The 17,678-nt window shown below is 44.9% G+C and overlaps 1 long non-coding RNA gene across 2 annotated transcripts; it reads right to left on the bottom strand.

The window, feature by feature from the left end:
* Positions 1 to 6,410: 6,410 nt before the first annotated feature.
* Positions 6,411 to 16,312, bottom strand: LOC129620672 (uncharacterized). Of its 2 annotated transcripts, none has more exons than XR_008698652.1 (3): positions 16,141 to 16,312; positions 15,575 to 15,924; positions 6,411 to 6,596 (listed from the first exon to the last, which is right to left on the bottom strand). It is a non-coding gene; the product is annotated as an uncharacterized LOC129620672 (long non-coding RNA). The 2 variants fall into 2 exon arrangements; XR_008698651.1 differs by lacking the exon at positions 6,411 to 6,596 and adding an exon at positions 8,800 to 8,899.
* Between the last annotated feature and the right edge of the window lie 1,366 nt (positions 16,313 to 17,678).

Genomic DNA, 17,678 nt, shown 5'->3' with positions numbered 1-17,678 from the left:
AGCCTGGCTCCCAGATTGGGTTGTTTCTATCTGTCCTCGTTCTGATTGGCTGTTTTCGTTCTGCTGGAAGCCATGGGTCTTGGACCCCTTTACCGCTAATCAGCGGTTGCAGCTGCCCAAGTCTCAACCCCAGCACTCGGCCCTTGCAGTGAACACTCCTGTTGAGTGCAGCAGAATAACTCCGGGTTCGGAGTCAATCGTTTTGGGACGGCGGGAAAAAGAGCAGATAAAAGAATTTAAGACTTCTGTGAAGACCGGTCGGTGAAGGAGGAGGGAGGGAGGTGCAGAGCGCTGTCCCCGCCTGGCCGCCCCGAGCGATGGGAAGATGAAACAGGTAAACGCCTGCGCCCGCGCCCTCCTCCCCGGAGAGAGGGGCGCCCCGAATCCCGGCGGGCGCCGGCCGCTGCACTTGCCTCTCCTTGTCTTGGAACAGCTGTTGGCTTCCGGGCGCGCTGTGCTGAATCGCAGCGGCTGCGGCTCCCCGCGTCCTTTCCGTGGGGAGCATCTGAGGACCTCCCTGGGATGCGGGTGAGCCATGGGACTGAGAGCCTGATCCTTTTAGGGTGAGGACACTCCTCGGGCGAGTGTCCTCAATCTTCCGATCGCCCTGTCTCTTCCTGCCCAGCTCGCAGCCTAGCACAGGTTGGCATCCCTTCGTCGCTTGGAGGTTTAGTTTGTTTTTTATTAACTTAAGGGACTTCCCAACATTTGGGGAAATTCTGAGAAATCCTGTAGGGGATACTCAGAAGAAAAGCTTGAGATTGTTCCATACTGCCCATTTCGTGGAACATGTGTAGAGATCCTTGTCTGAATTGCCTTTCCTCGCCCCCTATTTATGTTATCACATATGTTAATGCATAGAAAAATAAGGTTTGGAAAGATTGAATGTTCATCTTTGAGTAATAGGATTATGGTCATTCAAACATTTTCTTATCTATTATTTCTAGTCCATCCTCAAACACAATGAAATGTACCTTCTCTTTATTAAAGTGTTTTAATTAGAAATAGTATAATTTTAATGTCAATTTGATATTGGGATCATAGTTTGTGATTTTCAACAAGGGAGAATAATTTTTGAGAGCGTTTGGAGGGAAGGTTCCCCTCCCCCCGGCTATTTATAACCTTGATTCAGCAGAATAAGACCATGGCATCTGGTCCATCACTTCATGGCAAATAGATGGGGAAACAATGGAAACAGTGAGAGACCTTATCTCCAAAATCACTGTAGATGGTGACTGCAGCCATGACATTAAAAGACGCTTGCTCCTTGGATGAAAAGCTATTACCAACCTACACAGCATATTAAAAAGTAGAGACATGACTTTACAAACAAAGGTCTGTCTAGTCAAAGGCATAGTTTTTCCAGTAGTCATGTATGGATGTGAGATTTGGACCATCAAGAAGATTGAGTGTCAAAGAATTGATGCTTTAGAATTGTGGTGCTGCAGAAGACTCTTTTGAGAGTCCCTCAGACTACAAGGAGTTCAAACCAGTCAATCATAAGGGAAATCAACCCTGAATATTAATTGGAAGGACTGATGCTGACACTGAGGCTCCAATACTTTGGCCATCTGATAGAAAGAGCCGATTGATAGAAAAAGACCCTGAAGTTGGGAAAGATTGAACACAAAAGAGAAGAGGGTGGCAGAGGGTAAGACGGTTGAATAGCATGACCAACTCAATGACTCAAAAACACCAATCTGAGCAAACTCAAGGAGACAGTGAAGGACAGGGGAGCCTGGCGTGTTATAGTCCATGGGGTAGCAAGGAATTGGACATGACTTAGTGACTAAACAACAAACATCCAGAATAGAAAAACACTAGCAAAAATAAGCAAAATAAAAAGCTAACTCTTAAAAATGATTCTCAAAGCTGACAAAATTTTAGTTCAGTTTCAGTTCAGTTGCTCAGTTGTATCTGACTCTTTGCGACCCATGGACTGCAGCACGCCAGTCCTCCCTGTCCTTCACCAACTCCCGGAGCTTACTCAAACTCATCTCCATTGAGTCAGTGACACCATCCAACCATCTCATCCTCTGTCATCCCCTTCTCCTCCCGCCTTCCGTCTTTCCCAGCATCAGGGTCTTTTCAAATGAGTCAATTCTTCACATCAGGTGGCCAAAGTATTGCAGTTTCAGCTTCAGTATCAGTCCTTCCAATGAATATTCAGGACTGATTTCCTTTAGGATGAACAGGTTGGATCTCCTTGCTGTCCAAGGGACTCTCAAGATTCTTCTCCTACACTGCAGTTCAAAAGCATCAATTCTTCATCGCTCAGCTTTCTTTATAGTCCAACTGTCACATCCATACCTGACTACTGGAAAAACCATAGCTTTGACTAGATGGACCTTTGTTGACAAAGTAATGTCTCTGCTTTTTAATATGCTATCTAGGTTGGTCATAACTTTTCTTCCAAGGAGCAAGCATGTTTTAATTTCATGGCTGCAGTCACCATCTGCAGTGATTTTGGACCCAGAAAAATAAAGTCAGCCACTGTTTCCCCATCTATTTGCAATGAAGTGATGGGACCAGATGCCATGATCTTAGTTTTCTGAATGTTGAGTTTAAAGCCAACTTTTTCACTCTCTTTCACTTTCATCAAAAGGGTCTTTAGTTCTTTTTCACTTTCTGCCATAAGGGTGGTGCTATCTGCATATCTAAGGTTATTGATATTTCTCCTGGCAATCTTGATCCAGCTTGTGCTTCCTCCAAGCCCAGCATTTCTTATGATGTACTCTGAATATAAGTTAAATAAACAGGGTGGCAATATATAGCCTTGATGTACTCCTTTCCTGATTTGGAACCAGTCTGTTGTTCCATGTCCAGATCTAACTGTTGCTTCCTGACCTGCATACAGATTTCTCAAGAGGCAGGTCAGATGGTCTGGTATTCCCATCTCTTATAGAATTTTCCACAGTTTGTTGTGATCCACACAGTCAATGGCTTTTGCATAGTCAATAAAACAGAAGTAGATGTTTTTCTGGAACTCTCTTGCTTTTTCGATGATCCAGCAGATGTTGGCAATTTGATCTCTTGTTCCTCTGCCTTTTCTAAATCCAGCTGAACATCTGGAAGATCATGGTTCATGTACTGTTGAAGCCTGACTTGGAGAATTTTGTGCATTACTTTACAAGCGTGTGAATGAGTGCAGTTGTACAATAGTTTCAGCATTCTTCGGCATTGCCTTTCTTTGGGACTGGCATGAAAACTGACCTTTTCCAGTTCTGTGGCCACTGCTAATCAAAATGATTAGGAAACTGAAAATTGGGACTCTAAAATTTCATTTACACCAGAAACCAGGACATATTAAGAAATTACACTTTGACAGACATGAAAGAACAAAAAAGTTAGATTAGTAAACAAAGTAGACTAGTTTTATGGCTTACTTTATTGAAAGCCTAAGAGCATTTTGGTTTTTAAACAGTTATTTCATGAGGAACAGGTATTATTCACTCTTGGGATCCAGCCTACATAACTCAAAGCCTCTAAGCCTCATTCATCCCAATGTCTGTGCTGGAAATGCCTTCCCCACTTTCTCTGTTCACCTAATCCCACTCTCTATAGTCCAGCTCATCTCACCACCTCCCTGGAGCCTTCCCCAGCTCCTGCAGCCCACAGAGTTGTATTTCTCTGAACTGTAGCACTTGCTGTATAATCATTTGTTGATGATCTTTTTAATGGATATAAAGCCAGCTTTTACAATCAGAATTCAATACTTTATAAGGACTAAAGAACGTATATACCAAGCGAACATTTCCACGTCTATATGTATAAATTTATAATTTGGGATCCCCAAGGAAAATATAGAAAAAGAGCCCCTTTACATTTACTATTGCAAAGAATGTCGTGCAAAACAAGGATGCCTGGACAGTTTCTAGCTCTAATGTCCAGGATTGCAAAGCATGAATACTTTAATACAGACTGGGGATCTGAGCAGATCTAGCAGATGTCCATGGAGAGACATCTTGGGACCAAGTCAACATCCTAGGTGATTTAAGACCTTTGAACTTCCAAAACTTAAAAAATGTAAGCCTGTTCCTCCAAGTGTGAACAAGATTGACTTTAAGATTCCTAAAGTATAAAACAAGTGTTTCATAGACATGAGCTGATGAAACATTAACAATCAAAACTCAACAGTAAGAGTTTAAAAGTAAGAGGAGCAGATGTTCATCAATTTGAACTGGGGTGAGGTGGGATGGTATTACACCTGTATTTTCACTAACTTCTACTAGAAATTTAGCATTTCTCATTTGCGAATATAGGCAACAAATCACAGTAGTATTAGCATTACCTGCACCTTCGACTCCATCTGAAATGACAGATTTTTGGTACCATATGACAGTTGTTGCAGACATCTCAAAATAACATTGATATTTATCACTACTTCTAAGTTACAGCAGTTACTAAAACTGCTACTAGATCACCTGTGATTACAGTCTTCTCATCTGGTGTGATGAGGATGGACCACAATTTGGCAAGCCTCTACCCTCAAGCAATCATTCTGTTACCAACTGGTGACCTCTCACAATGGTGGTCCAAGTATCTATGATGTTCCTGGTATTCTCCACTTACAAGTGTTAATCAGAGACCACCCAAGGATGGGGAGCTTATGCAAACTAAGCAAAAATAGTCTTCATGTTGCTGTCTTTAGAAAATAAAATTGAAGTTTTACCTTCTAAATGAATGATCTTGCTATTTTATACATTAATAAATTCCAGATGTATTCATTCATTAAGTTAGTCATTCGGGCAGCAAGTATGTATAGAGCACTTACTAAAATAAAATTAGTTTGAATCATCTAAAATAAAATGAAATTATGTTGAGTCATCTAAAATTCTCAATATTTTGACTGTCTTTGGCTTACCAAAATAGCAATTTCATATAGTTCAATCTAATACTTGTGAGCCCAACCCCTAAGCCCACTAATAAAAGAGACAGTCATAAAGTAAAAGAAGATCTTCATTCAGAAAGACAGATGCCTGCACAAGTTAAAAATGTGGTGAAATGGCTAAGAGGCAGCACACAGAAAAAGTCACAAAAAGGCTAAGTGCCCAGAGGAAACTATCCATTTAATTATCCTGAAGGAGAATGACCCAAATACATTAATAATAACAAATCTGTATTATTTTCTATGACATAACCTGATGAAAAGCCTCTCCCCAAAGCTTTACTAATTTTTCAATATTTTTTTCTAATTAAATAATATAATCTTCTGCTGTATTATAAGAGATATACTTTTAAATCAATATTAAATCTGGCAAGAATAATGCCTTAACATTTGTATGGCACTTTATGATTTAAAGGTAATTTTATACACATTATTCTATTATATTCAGCATGGGAAATACTATCCCCACTTTTCAGATGACATAGCACATGAATCCTAGTGGACTTACACAAAACCTTAAAAACGAATCTTATCTTTAAGCCAGATTCCCTCTTTGCTCCCTGTGTCATGTAATAATATTAAAGGAGGCGAAACATCTAAGAGCTTCAAAATCCTGGGACCCAGGTCTAATCTCAATCTATCCCTTAACCTCCATGCGACCCTAAGGAAGTTCTTTGATATGTGTGGGGCTGAGCTTAGTTAAGTGGGAATAACAACATCTTCAGATGTTATTGTTAAATGGGATACAGCAGTTAAAGCCCTTAGCATCACCTATAGCAGCTACATTTCCACTATCTTCATTTATATTCTTGTGAGAATCCAGCAATGAAGAAACTTGACTCTTATCTAGAAGAACTTGAGAAAGCCATGTGTCTCAATAGACAGCACAGGCCTCAGAATTCTAATGGCCTGTCCCACACTTCCTCAAATAATTTATTATTATCATCACTCTATCATCCTAAAGGCTTTGAGAAAATAACCAATGTCACAGTGCTGGGAGACCTACTTTTCTTCCATATCTAAAAAATTCAAAAAATCCTATGTTAGGAGCTCTGATCAAGAGTTGACTAAGAGCTACTATCTGTACCATCTAGGGCCGATGTTCACTCATGAGGCCAGAACAGAGCCGTATCTCATTTCAGATAGCTGAAGTGAAGTGAAGTGAAGTCGCTCAGTCGTGTCTGACTCTTTGCAACCCCATGGACTGTAGCCTGCCAGGCTCCTCTGTCCATGGGATTCTCCAGGCAAGAATACTGGAGTGGGTTACCATTTCCTTCTCCAGGGGATCTTCCCAACCCAGGGATCAAACCTGGGTCTCCCACACTGGAGGCAGACGCTTTAACCTTTGAGCCACCAGGGAAGCCAGATAGCTTATGGTCATCCCCATAAAAGATCCCAAATTAGACCATGTATGGAGACTAAAACCAGAGTCAGATAACACCAAAGGAAGGATATTGGTAAAAGAGGATAGGAGTAAAATAAGAGAACTATCTTTCAACCTGAAGGCAAAGGGTCAAAAGCAGGCTTGCAATTACTTACTCCTGGCTTACCACCTCCTCATCCTCTGAGGATGATGCTGTTTCCTCAGGGTCCTGAGCCATCATGACCTGCATTTCCTTTAGAGTTTGTCATGCAGTCAGCAGACGGGGGCCTCAGAGACCTTTCCTTGCACATTCACTGGATCAAACAATTTGGGTAGCACAGATTCCTGCAAGAGAGACAAAGGATCTGAAATGCAATGCAGCTGTCATTTTGTTCATCATTGCTGGTGATCTTCTATGTAATGAAAATGGATATTTACCTAAATACTGACCAACATCTATAAGCTTAGCTTTTTTCACAGTGCCTCACATATGACATAAAGATCAAGATTTTATTTGTCAAACATATTGTCTATCCTCTGTGTATTTGAAGAGCGGCTATTAAGTTTCCTGTGTTTCTTTTACATACTAAACCTAATGTGCACCAAAAGGATAGGCTTACTTAACTTTGAGGAAAATGTGAGATACACAGCTGATGGCATAAAACATGGGTTCCTTGCTAGCAAAACCTGACATGAGTTAAAAAGAAAAACACAAGTTTTAAGATGCTAGCAAATATTTCTTTAGACTTTATGACAAGCATAGGGAAAATAAGATCATGATTCCACTGAAATAAATTCAAGCAAAAAATGAATATATTCTGCTGAATCAAGGCTATAAATAGCTGGGGTGGGGGTGGGGTGGGGGGGAGACTGTCCATCGAAATGCTCTGAAAAATTATTCTCCCTTACTGAAAGTCATAATCTATGATCCAAATATCAAACAGACATTAAAATTAGCCTATTGCTAATTAAAATAATAAAGAAAAGGTACATTTCATTGTGTGTTTGAGGATGGAATAGAAATAACAGGTAAGAAAATGTTTGAATGACCATAAATCCTTTTATTCAAAGATTACCATTCAATCTTTCCAAACCTTATTTTTCTATGCATTAATATATCTGATAATGTAAATAGGGGGCGAGGAAAGCCAATTCCCACAAGAATCCCTACACAAGTACAGCAAAATGGGCAGTATGGTACAATCTCAAGGTTTTCTTCCGAGTATCCCCAACAGGATTTTTCAGTATTTCCCAAAATGTTGGGAAGTCCCTTAAATTAATAAAAAACAAACTAAACCTCCAGGTGATGAAGGGATGCCAACCTGTCCTAGGCTGCGAGCTGGCCAGGAAGAAACAAGGCAATGGGCAGATTGAGGGCACGCACCCGATGAGCATCCTCGCACTAAAGGGATGAAGCTCTCAGTCCCACCGTTGCTCACCCCATCCCAGGAAGGTTCTCAGATGCTCCCCATGGAAAAAACGTGGAGAGCCGCACCCACTGTGATTCAGCCCAGCGCGCCCAGAAGTCAACAGCTGTTCCTGGACAAGGAGAGGGAACTGCAGCTGCCGACACCACCGGACTCAGGGGCGCCCCTCTCTCCCGAGAGGAAGGCGTGGGCGCAGGCCTTTACCTGTTTAATCTTCCCATCGCTCGGCTGGCAGGCGGGGACAGCGCTCTGTGCCTACCTCCCTCCTCCTTCCCCATCCAGGCTCCACAGAAGTCTTGACTTCTTTTTCCCCGCTCTTTCCCCCTCCATCCCAGAAAGATTGACTCGGAACCAGGAGTTGTTCTGCTGCGCTCAACAAGAGGGTTCACTGCAAGGGTGCTGTCTTGGAGGGGGTGAGGCTTCAGTCAGTTCAGTCGCTCAGTCATGTCCGACTCTTTGCACCCCATGGACTGCAGCACTCCAGGCCTCCCTGCCCATCACCAGCTCCCAGAGATTACCCAAACTCACGTCCATCCAGTCAGTGAAGTCATCCAACTGTCCAGGGAGTTTGTAACTTCCTCAATCCTGTCTCATCACAACAAAAATTTGAAGCGATGGGCGGACCAGGCTTACAGCCCTTGGATGGACCAGTGTCACAGCTCCGTGTTACAGCTCAGTTTATTCAGAAAGTAAAGGAAAATACGTCCTTGAGGCATGAGGGTATGCCGACCCATAAGACGCGAAGAGAAGAGAGCCCTCCCCTGCCCCCCATTCCCGGCCCAATTTGGCTCCTCTTTTTACATGTTTTTTCTCCTCCCTCTGGGCCTGCCCTATGTAAATTGGGCTAGCCAGGAGTGCTGTTTGTTTTACCTGAGGTCCTCATCTGGTTCTCCGACCTTCCTTTGTTCTATTTTCGCAGGCTTTTCCCTTCCTTGACTTTTAGCCACCGCCATTCTGGACTCCTTTTTCCTATTCTAACTCCCTAACATTCCTTCTCAAGAGATGGGAGGCCCAGTTCCCTGGGAATAAGGGCGTGAGGGCTTTCTGGCTAATTCCTGCTGAACTGGGATGGTGAGGGGCGTTGGGCCTCCATGTCTTGCTAGTCTCAGGCTTCAGAGTCCTTACAGTGGTGTCCATCTAAGAGTGAGTGATATTTTCTGTGGTTGGCTGTAGTTTTATATATCCTCATTGAACTGGCACTGCATGTTGTAGCTTGTTGACCTGGGCAGAGACAAAATGGGTTAGACAACTGATAATACATGGAGCAGTCATAAGGAGCGTCTATATGGTGATGACAGGGAATAGTAGGGGCATTAGCCAACTCCAAATTTCCCATAGCCAGGAGGATCCCCCAAAGAGAGATTATGGCCACCCCAAGAACTCTCCAGCTCTTTCTTTGAGGTCCTGTAGTATCTAGAATGTTTTTCTTGAGGACTAACAACAGGTCTCATTCAAGATGGCTCAAGTTCCTCCTTGTTTACGGATCAGGAGATCTATTTCCTGTCTATTTTGGAGTACAACACCTTCCCAGCTGTGTTGACTCTTTAGAGCTATCCAGAGAAATCTTATCCCCAGAAACTTAATTTTGGGGGTGTTCACTAGAATGGCACTCATTTGTAGCTCTGAATAGGTATCTGAGATCTCCCGGGGCTCACAGGTGTATTGAGTGTCCTCTTCTGTGTTCTTCCATGGCTTGACTTGTGTGTAGTGAATCCAGGAGTCGTGTCCTGGTACCTTGACTGCTGGGGGGGTAGAAAGTACTACAGGGTAGGGCCCTTCCATGTGGGCTGGAGTTGAGCCTTTGGGGACCCATCCTTCCAGACTTTAATTAGGACTTGAGTCCCTAATTAAAGTCCCTTTATTTAGGACTTGAGTCACCCATATAGTGGTGACTCTTTAGAATCATTTGGGTCCTGGTTGACACCCCACAAGTGTATATCCTGTTGGAATTGCCCAATGGCCATGGTATAAACCAGAGGGTCTGAGCCTCTGGATCTGGGATGAGGTCATTGACATAAACAAAAGATCTCCATATAGCACCTCATAAGGACTAAGACTAACCTATTCCTTAGGGGCAATACGGGTGCAGATGAGAGCTATTGGTAAAGCCTCCTTCCATCCCAGGAAGGTCTTTTAGGTTAGCTTTTTTATCACTGATTTTAAGAATTGGTTGGCTCTTTCTACTTTTCCTGAAGACTGAGGCCTCCAGGCACAATGGAGATACTAAGTAATCCCCAATGCTTTAGAGACCCTTGGGTGACCTTAGAAGTAAATGATGTCCCATTGTCACTTTGTAATGACCTGGGCAGACCAAATCCCGGAATGATTTCATGGAGCAGTTTTTTTTTTTAACCATCTCCTCAAACTTCTCAGTCTGTGTGGGAAAGCCTTCAATCTAGTTTGTGACTGTATCTATCATGACTAATAGGTATTTATACCCTTGAGAAACTGACATCTGGGTGAAGTCCATCTGCAAGACCTCTCCTGGGTAGGTGCCACATCCTTGGAAGGACTAGGCCAGCTGGGGTCTTCGAGTTCCTTGGGGGTTGTTTTTTAATTGGCAAGTGGGACAAGAGGAGACCGACCACTTGCCTTATAGTTGTTTGGAGACCTGTCCCTCTGAAGGAACTTTCTAGTCATCTTTGGAGGGCCTTCTCCCCTAAATGAGTGGCAGCATGTAAGGAGTTAACCAACTTCCATTGGAGGATCCCAGACAGAAAAAGGAGTCCCTCCTTTGGAAACACATCATATGATCTTCTTGAAAGCCCTCAGTCTTAGCTTTAAGAGTCTCCCTTCAGTATATGAAGAAGTTTCTGGCATTTTAGTCTGTGGAACTAAGGTGGCAACCAGTATTAGGTCATTGTTCTGTAATGTTGCTCTCTTAGTGCCTGATTGGCTGCTTGGTTCCCTTGTGCCACTTCTGTGCTCCCTTTTTGAGTTCCTTTACAGTGGGAGACTGAAACCTTAGTGAGCAGATGAACTGCCTCCAAGAGCCTAAGGAATTGATCACCATATTTGACTGGGGAACCTTAGGTGGCCAGTGGCCCCTTTCTTTCCAAATAGCAGCATGAGCATGTAGCACCAGAAAGGCATACTTGGACTCAGTGTAAATGGCTACTCTTTTTCCTTTTCACAGCTCTAAAGCTCGAGTCAGGTCTATGAGTTCAGCAAATTTGGCTGAAGCACCTGGTGGCAAAGTTTAGCCTCTATGGTCTCAAAACTGGAGACTACTGCACATCCACTCTTCTTTTTCCATCCAAGACAAAGCTGCCTCAATCAGTGTACCAGACTTCCTCAGGATTTGTGAGAGGATCTTCTGACAATCCCTCTGGGGGTTTTGTCCAGTGGTCAAAGGTTTCTAGTCAAGAGTGAAAGAGGAGAGAGCCCTTGGGGGTAGGCAGGAGGGTGGCAGGGTTAAGAACCTTACAAGGGGATATAGTCAGGCCTGAATTTTCCATCAGCACTACTTGATATCTGAGAATCTTTGATCAGACATCTGTAAATGGCCTCTCCCATTTAGGAGTTGTTTCACTTGGTGGCTGGAAAAAAATTGTTTGCCCCCAAGAGAGAGTTTTAAAGCATCTTCTATCAGGATTGCAATAGCTGCAAGATTTCGAAGGCAGGGAAAGATCTCTTCCCAATAAGGGAGGAGGACACTCAGGAACCACCAGAAACTGGTGGGAAAATATTTGTCCGTCCCAGCAACAGAGAAGTGCTTGGGTGAATCTTTTAGTAATCGTTTTTCCTGTATCACCCAAATGGTACAGGGTTTGGGAGGAGAAGGCTCTGGAGTAGGAGGTCAGGACAGAGTAGGTAGCCTCTGTGCCAACCAAGAAATTCTCAGACCTACCTGTCACATCCAGTTCCAACCTTGGCTCCAGCCCCATGATGGTTATCTGTGACAGGTGGGCTGGCTGGAGCGGGCCACTTCAGTTGAACCATCGTGAGGGAAGGCTTGGTGCTTGATCTTGAGGCTCTTGGGTCCTGAGGGCAGAGTGCCACCCTCCTTCCAATTGATGGCATTTGTAGCAAGCCGTTTTAGGAGACTTGTCATGGTTTAGACAGTCTTTGGCCCAATGCCGTACCTGTCTACAGATTAGGCATTTGCCTTGTGCCTTGTCCTTCATGGACTCGGGGTTTGCCATAGGGCTTCCCTGGAAGGCAGCCAGCATCGGGCATGCCTTGTCTCTCCTTTTCTCCCTTCCCTGAGTCTTGGCCTCCCTCTCCTGTTCTCTGTTATAAAAGGTATTGGTGGTTGTCTGGGCCATCTCATCTAAAGAAGAAGCAGGGTTCTGATGCTATAGCTGTTGTAACTTTATCCTGATGTCTGATGCACAATGGGGCAGGAATTTGTCCTTTAAAATCACCTGTCCCTTGTAAGAGTCTAAGTCCATTTTGGTAAACTTCTAGAGGGTCTCTTTAGCCTTTTTAGAAAGGCAGTGGGTTTCTCATTGGGCTCCTGAGTTATTGCTGAGACTCAGTCATAGCTGATTACTTTTTGCTGGGCTGCTTTCAGTCCTGCCTTCACATAGGTCAGAAAATGATCCCTTTCCCAGATGTGTTCAGGGTCATTATAATTCCAACTAGGATCTGAGGAGGGAACCGCAGTTTCCCCTACTGGGTATTTATTGCTTGACATGTGAAGCCCCATAGCATACCTTTGGGCTCCCTTAAAGACCCTAGTATCAGTCCTGGGTGTTCTTTGGAAGGACTGATGCTAAAGCTGAAACTCCAATACTTTGGCCACCTCATGCAAAGAGTTGACTCATTGGAAAAGACTCTGATGCTGGGAGGGATTGGGGGCAGGAGGAGAAGGGGACAACAGAGGATGAGATGGCTGGATGCCATCACCGACTCGATGGCCAAGAGTTTGGGTGAACTCCGGGAGTTGGTGATGGACAGGGAGGCCTGGCATGCTGCAATTCATGGGGTCGCAAAGAGTCGGACACGACTGAGTGACTGAACTGAAATGAACTGAACTGATGTTCAGGGTCAGATAAAGTTTGACTAAATATGACCATGATGTCCTTCCTTGTCAAGTCAAAAACCAAGGTAATATGTTGGAATGTATCTGTATATTTGCCTGGGTCATCTGTATAGCTTCCCAGGTCTTGTTTGATCCATCTTAGTTCTAAGAAGTTCTTAGTCTTGTGGGCCCAGGTTGGTATGAATTCTCCTCCAGTTTTGACTAAGGGACATACTCGAGTTGCCTTTTGTGGAGGGAGTGCTCCCGGATATGGGGGCACGTTTGGATACAAGGAAGGAGAACCAGGCAACTCGGGAACCATGGGAGGTGAGCCTTCACGGGGGGAGGAGAGGGGGGGTTCCTTTTCTTGGTGGTCTGTACCTAGCACATTTGCCTAGCAGTGAAGGAGGTAACAGACAGAACAGGCTCCATCTTGAAAGGAGGAGCCCATCTTAGGCCAGACTGTGAACGTTGGCTACATGCATGGTCACCCTCCCAATGGACTCTGAAATTTGTGCCCAGTGTCTATAGAAACAGCATACCAATGGAAAACCAGACCCCCTGGATGAAAGAGCCTCAGGACTTGTACCAACCTAGACTCTCCATTGCCTAAAAGAATATGCTAATTATCTCTGTAACAGAACAGAGTCATAAATTATATTATGCTTATTGGGCTATGACCACAGGCCTATTGATAAATGTCCACTGTTTAACTACCTAGGCTTATGGTACATGAATCATGGGTTAACTTTGATTGTATCTCTCTTTCACTTTGTCCAGACTAGTTCAAGGAATTTGGGGAGGTGAGTTTGAACATGTATACTTAGGGTATATAAGGTTTTTACAAAAACTGGTTGGGGTCCTTGGCTAAGAGGAGACTCTGCCTTTGGCCCACCAGTATAATAAACTGCACTCCATTATCTGCATTGTCTTTCTGAGTGAGCTTGTTTCCTGGAGCACATGGCTAAAACAGTAGGCTCACTTTTAGGGCATACAACAATCCCATACTTAAGACAGAGTTCCTTCATATCTCTTAGTGGGAAGAAAATTTGGACATAGGGGATTTTTGTCCATTTCCCTTGTCTTTTGCAGAATAAGTCTAGCTGCACAATGGCACTGTAATTTAAACTTCCATCCTCAGGCCAGTGTTCCTTGTCCCCTAGAGGATACCATGGCCACACAGTGGTACAAAAGAATTTTAAGCAAATTCTCCTTAGAGTGAGAGGATGGAACAGCTTACACTTATCAAGGGCATCTGTTGGGAAGTGGATTGGTTCTTTCCCATCTGAAAGACAGTGATGACAGGGCGGAAAAGAAAAAAGAAAAATCTAATAGGCCTCCTCCAATTTCCATGGGTGGACTTCTTTAAGGGTGAGTCATTTGAAGCTTATCTTACCCAGTACTGTTGCAACCTGAGAGCCAGCCATTCCCAGGTCAGGGTGCAGATCCCCAGGCAAGCTGAGGCATAGCACCCTCCTGGAGATCAAATCCCCAGGCAGGTTGGGGCAGGAAAGGCATGTTGACCTACTGGGGTCACTGGACTGGAGGATCTCCAAGCAGGTTGAGGTGTGACAACCTTTTGAGGAACAGATACCTATGCAGGTCAAGGCAGGTCGGCCTCCTGGGACCCCCAGACTGGAGATGAATGTCCCCAAGTTCTCCAGCATGACTCGTGCTGGGTAGGATTAAAGGGTTGTAACAGACCAGATGTTCCATAAATGTGGAGTTGAGATTTGATCCGGGGGTATGTTCATAACTTTACAAGAATGGTGGTAAGGAATGGGGCCCAAATGGCCTGCAGGGCTAACTCCCAAAGTGGCAAACATTATCCCCGGAAGCCCTATTGCCCTTGAAGGGATGCCACCAACAGATGGCCTTCTAGTGGGCATTGCATGCCTGTCACCCACCCTAGCGGGTTCACTGAGAAATGCTGTTGTTGCACATGTTATAGGAAACATGGAAGATGAAGGCCTGACTATCCAGAGGGATTGGATATTATACAGTATTTCCCTCCCAAGGGCCAGCTATTTTCAGGCTGTCCCTCCAGAAGATTGTAGAGGCAACATTGTGAGCCTGGACAGGCCTCAGGAAAAGAGCATGGAACAGGAGGGAAGGGGGCAGGGCACAACTTTTGAAAGAATGACATAGCGCAAGACCATAACATAAACTGATTAACATCAAATGGGCCCAAGATGGCAAGTCAAATCCAACTAAACCTTAATTTCCAATGTGTAAGCTAAATGACACACCCAGAGGTGGCAGGACAGTTCCAAGGCACTGTCTAAAGACAGAGAGTGGATGCTTTCCCATGGTTGGGATGAACCTCCCACTCATTACCATATGAAATCACTCAGCTCGGGAAAACTAACCACACCACATTCCATGGCCACCTCAGTCTTCTCTGCGATGGCCCACACCTTGTGGCATGTGCTTTTCTCTGACTCTGAACAAATCCACCTCTTACCTATTGCTGTGTCTCTAACTGGATTTTTGCAATGAAACATCAGAGCCTGAGCTTCATTTGGTCCTGAAGCCAGACACCACGGGTTTTGGCCAGGCTCAAGTCCCAGGAGAGAGGAGCAAAGGACAGGAGGAAAAAGCACTGGGAAAAACGTGCCAAGGAATCTTCATTACCTGCCAGAAAATCTGCTAAATACCTGACCTGTGCTCACAGTTTTCATTGACCTGATCCTTGGCACAAAGAAGATTAAGGACAGAAGAACGCCCAACTGCTTGGGCAACACCTACTGGGGCCCAGCAGAGCCTTTGGGACATGCTGAGGAGTAGCCCCTGCCAGGGTCCCTCAATTGCACCCACTGCCACTCACCTTTTCATGGGGGGTTCGAGGAAACAAGAAACGAGAGATTGTAAAGAAATTAAGATTTTGTTAGGCATATGTCCTTCCAGCCATAGGAGCAAGGACCTCCTACCTTAACTGGAGATCTTCTGCAATCTGAGACTGAGCCGCGGGAGTTTTCTGCTGTTTGTTTTTCGCTGTCCCAGTTTCCAGTACGCTGGGCTTCTGTCACTTCCCCTGTGCTGGGATTTCTTCGCCTTGAGCTTCCACAGTGAGAGCTTTCGCTGAGTTGGGCTCCTGCTATGCTTGGCCTCCTCCTTGTAGGAGAAGAGCCGAGGTTGTTTCAGACAGGTAAAATCTGAGTCACAGCACCACAGATGTCAGGGGAGTTTGTAATTTCCTCGGTTCTGTCTCGTCGCAACAAGAATTTGAAGCGATGGATGGACCACCATTACAGCCCTCGGACGGACCAGTGTTACAGCCCTCGAATAGAAAAGTGTTACAGCTCCGTGTTACAGCTCTTTTTATTGAGAAAGTAAAGGAAAATACATTCTCGAGGCGTGAGGGCATGCCAACCCAAAAGACGCGAGGAGAAGAGAGGACCCTGGCTCAATTTTGGCTCCTCTTTTTATGTTTTTTCTCCTCCCCCTGGGCCTGTGCTATGTAAACTGGTCTAGCCAGGAGTGCTGTTTGGCTTACCTGAGGTCTTCACTCTGGCCCACGGACCTTCCTTTGTTCTATTTTAACTTCCTTCTCTTTTAGCCACCACCATTCTGGACTCCTTTTTCCTATTCTAACTACCTAACACAACCATCTCATCCTTTGTCATCCACTTCTCATCCCGCCTTCAATCTTTCCCAGCTTCAGGGTCTTTTCCAATGAGTCAGTCCTTTGCATCAGGTGGCCAAAGTATTGCAGTCTCAGCATGGGGGCGGGGAGGTGGGGGGGAGGGGCTTGGGCAGTGCCAACCACAGATTGGCAGTGACGGGTCGCCTGCTCGAGCAGAATCAAAACAGCCAATCAGAAGGAGGACTGATGGAAACAAACCAATCGGAGCCCGGCTGAGAGTGGGGGCGGGGACAGTGGGGGCTCAGGTAGACTCAGGTCTGCAGCTGTGCTGAGGCAGATTCTTTGCTGCTGCTGCTGCTGCTGCTGCTGTTGTGCTGAGAGTACTCTCGCCAGGGAGGGTGTATGTGGGAGGCAGAAGAGGTAGGTATCTGTGTGGCTTCTAATTGAGAGGATCCGCACAGCCTGGAACAATGGAGATGGGATAGAAGGAAGATACCCGGAGGCAACCTTGTAGGGAGAAAAGAGATTTCAGAGACCAAGAGAAGAGGGAGCTGGGAAAACGAAGAAGGCTTGTAGGTACAGAACGAGTGAATCGATGAACGAATGAGTGGCCTCTCTGAGCCTGGCACAATGCGAGGAAGCTTTGCTTTCTAAAGTAATTCTTATAATAACCCTTGGAATAGGTAATTTTAATCTCCTTTTTGCAGGTAAGGAAACCGAAGCTGTAAAGTGTGAATTACTTGCCCATGGTCACACAGCTTACTGAATAGTGAGACCAGAAAAGGAACCACTCACTCTACTAAACACCACACCGTTCCTGGCCTGGGTCAGGGCAAAATTGGGGAATACAGGTGGGATTCTCTCAGAGGCTCTCAAAAGCGTTGAGGAAGCCGTGCTGAGGGACTGGCAGAGCAGTTTGGAAGAGTGCTCAGGCTCTGCCTTCACCAGCTATCTTCTGGAGTTTCTGAGAGCTTCTGTGAAACGAGCCTAAGTTCTGTCAAAGAGGGAGGCCATCCATGCAGCTTTTCTGACCTTGAGAGCTTAAGTGTCCTACTGAGGGAGGGAGGGAAAACAAGGAGGAGGGGAGGGGAGGGGAATGTGTATGTCTTGGCCCATGCTGGAACTGCTTGTGATTCCATTAGAGCTTCATTCTCTCTGGACTTTGACAGAGTCCGCTTTTGTGACCCATTTGCACTGAGACTTCATCCTCTGATGCTTCTACCTCTGGAACTTTCTTTGTTTTTTGGTGTGTCACACTGTCTTGAGGCATTACTGACGTTAATATTTGTTTCAGCTGAGTAATGTGGGACCAAACCAAAAGGCCTACTGTCAAAGTGACAAAGGAAGCCTGATAATTTATCACCACTTCAGGCCGAAGAAATTAACCAGACCGTAGATAAACCATGGGTCACATACCAAAGATGGGAAGAATCAATTCCATGATTAGA

The sequence above is a fragment of the Bubalus kerabau genome, chromosome 10 (assembly GCF_029407905.1).
Source record: "Bubalus kerabau isolate K-KA32 ecotype Philippines breed swamp buffalo chromosome 10, PCC_UOA_SB_1v2, whole genome shotgun sequence".
NCBI lineage: Eukaryota > Metazoa > Chordata > Mammalia > Artiodactyla > Bovidae > Bubalus > Bubalus kerabau.
Note: the sequence above shows the minus strand (reverse complement) of the source record. Positions and strands in the feature narration are given on the sequence as shown.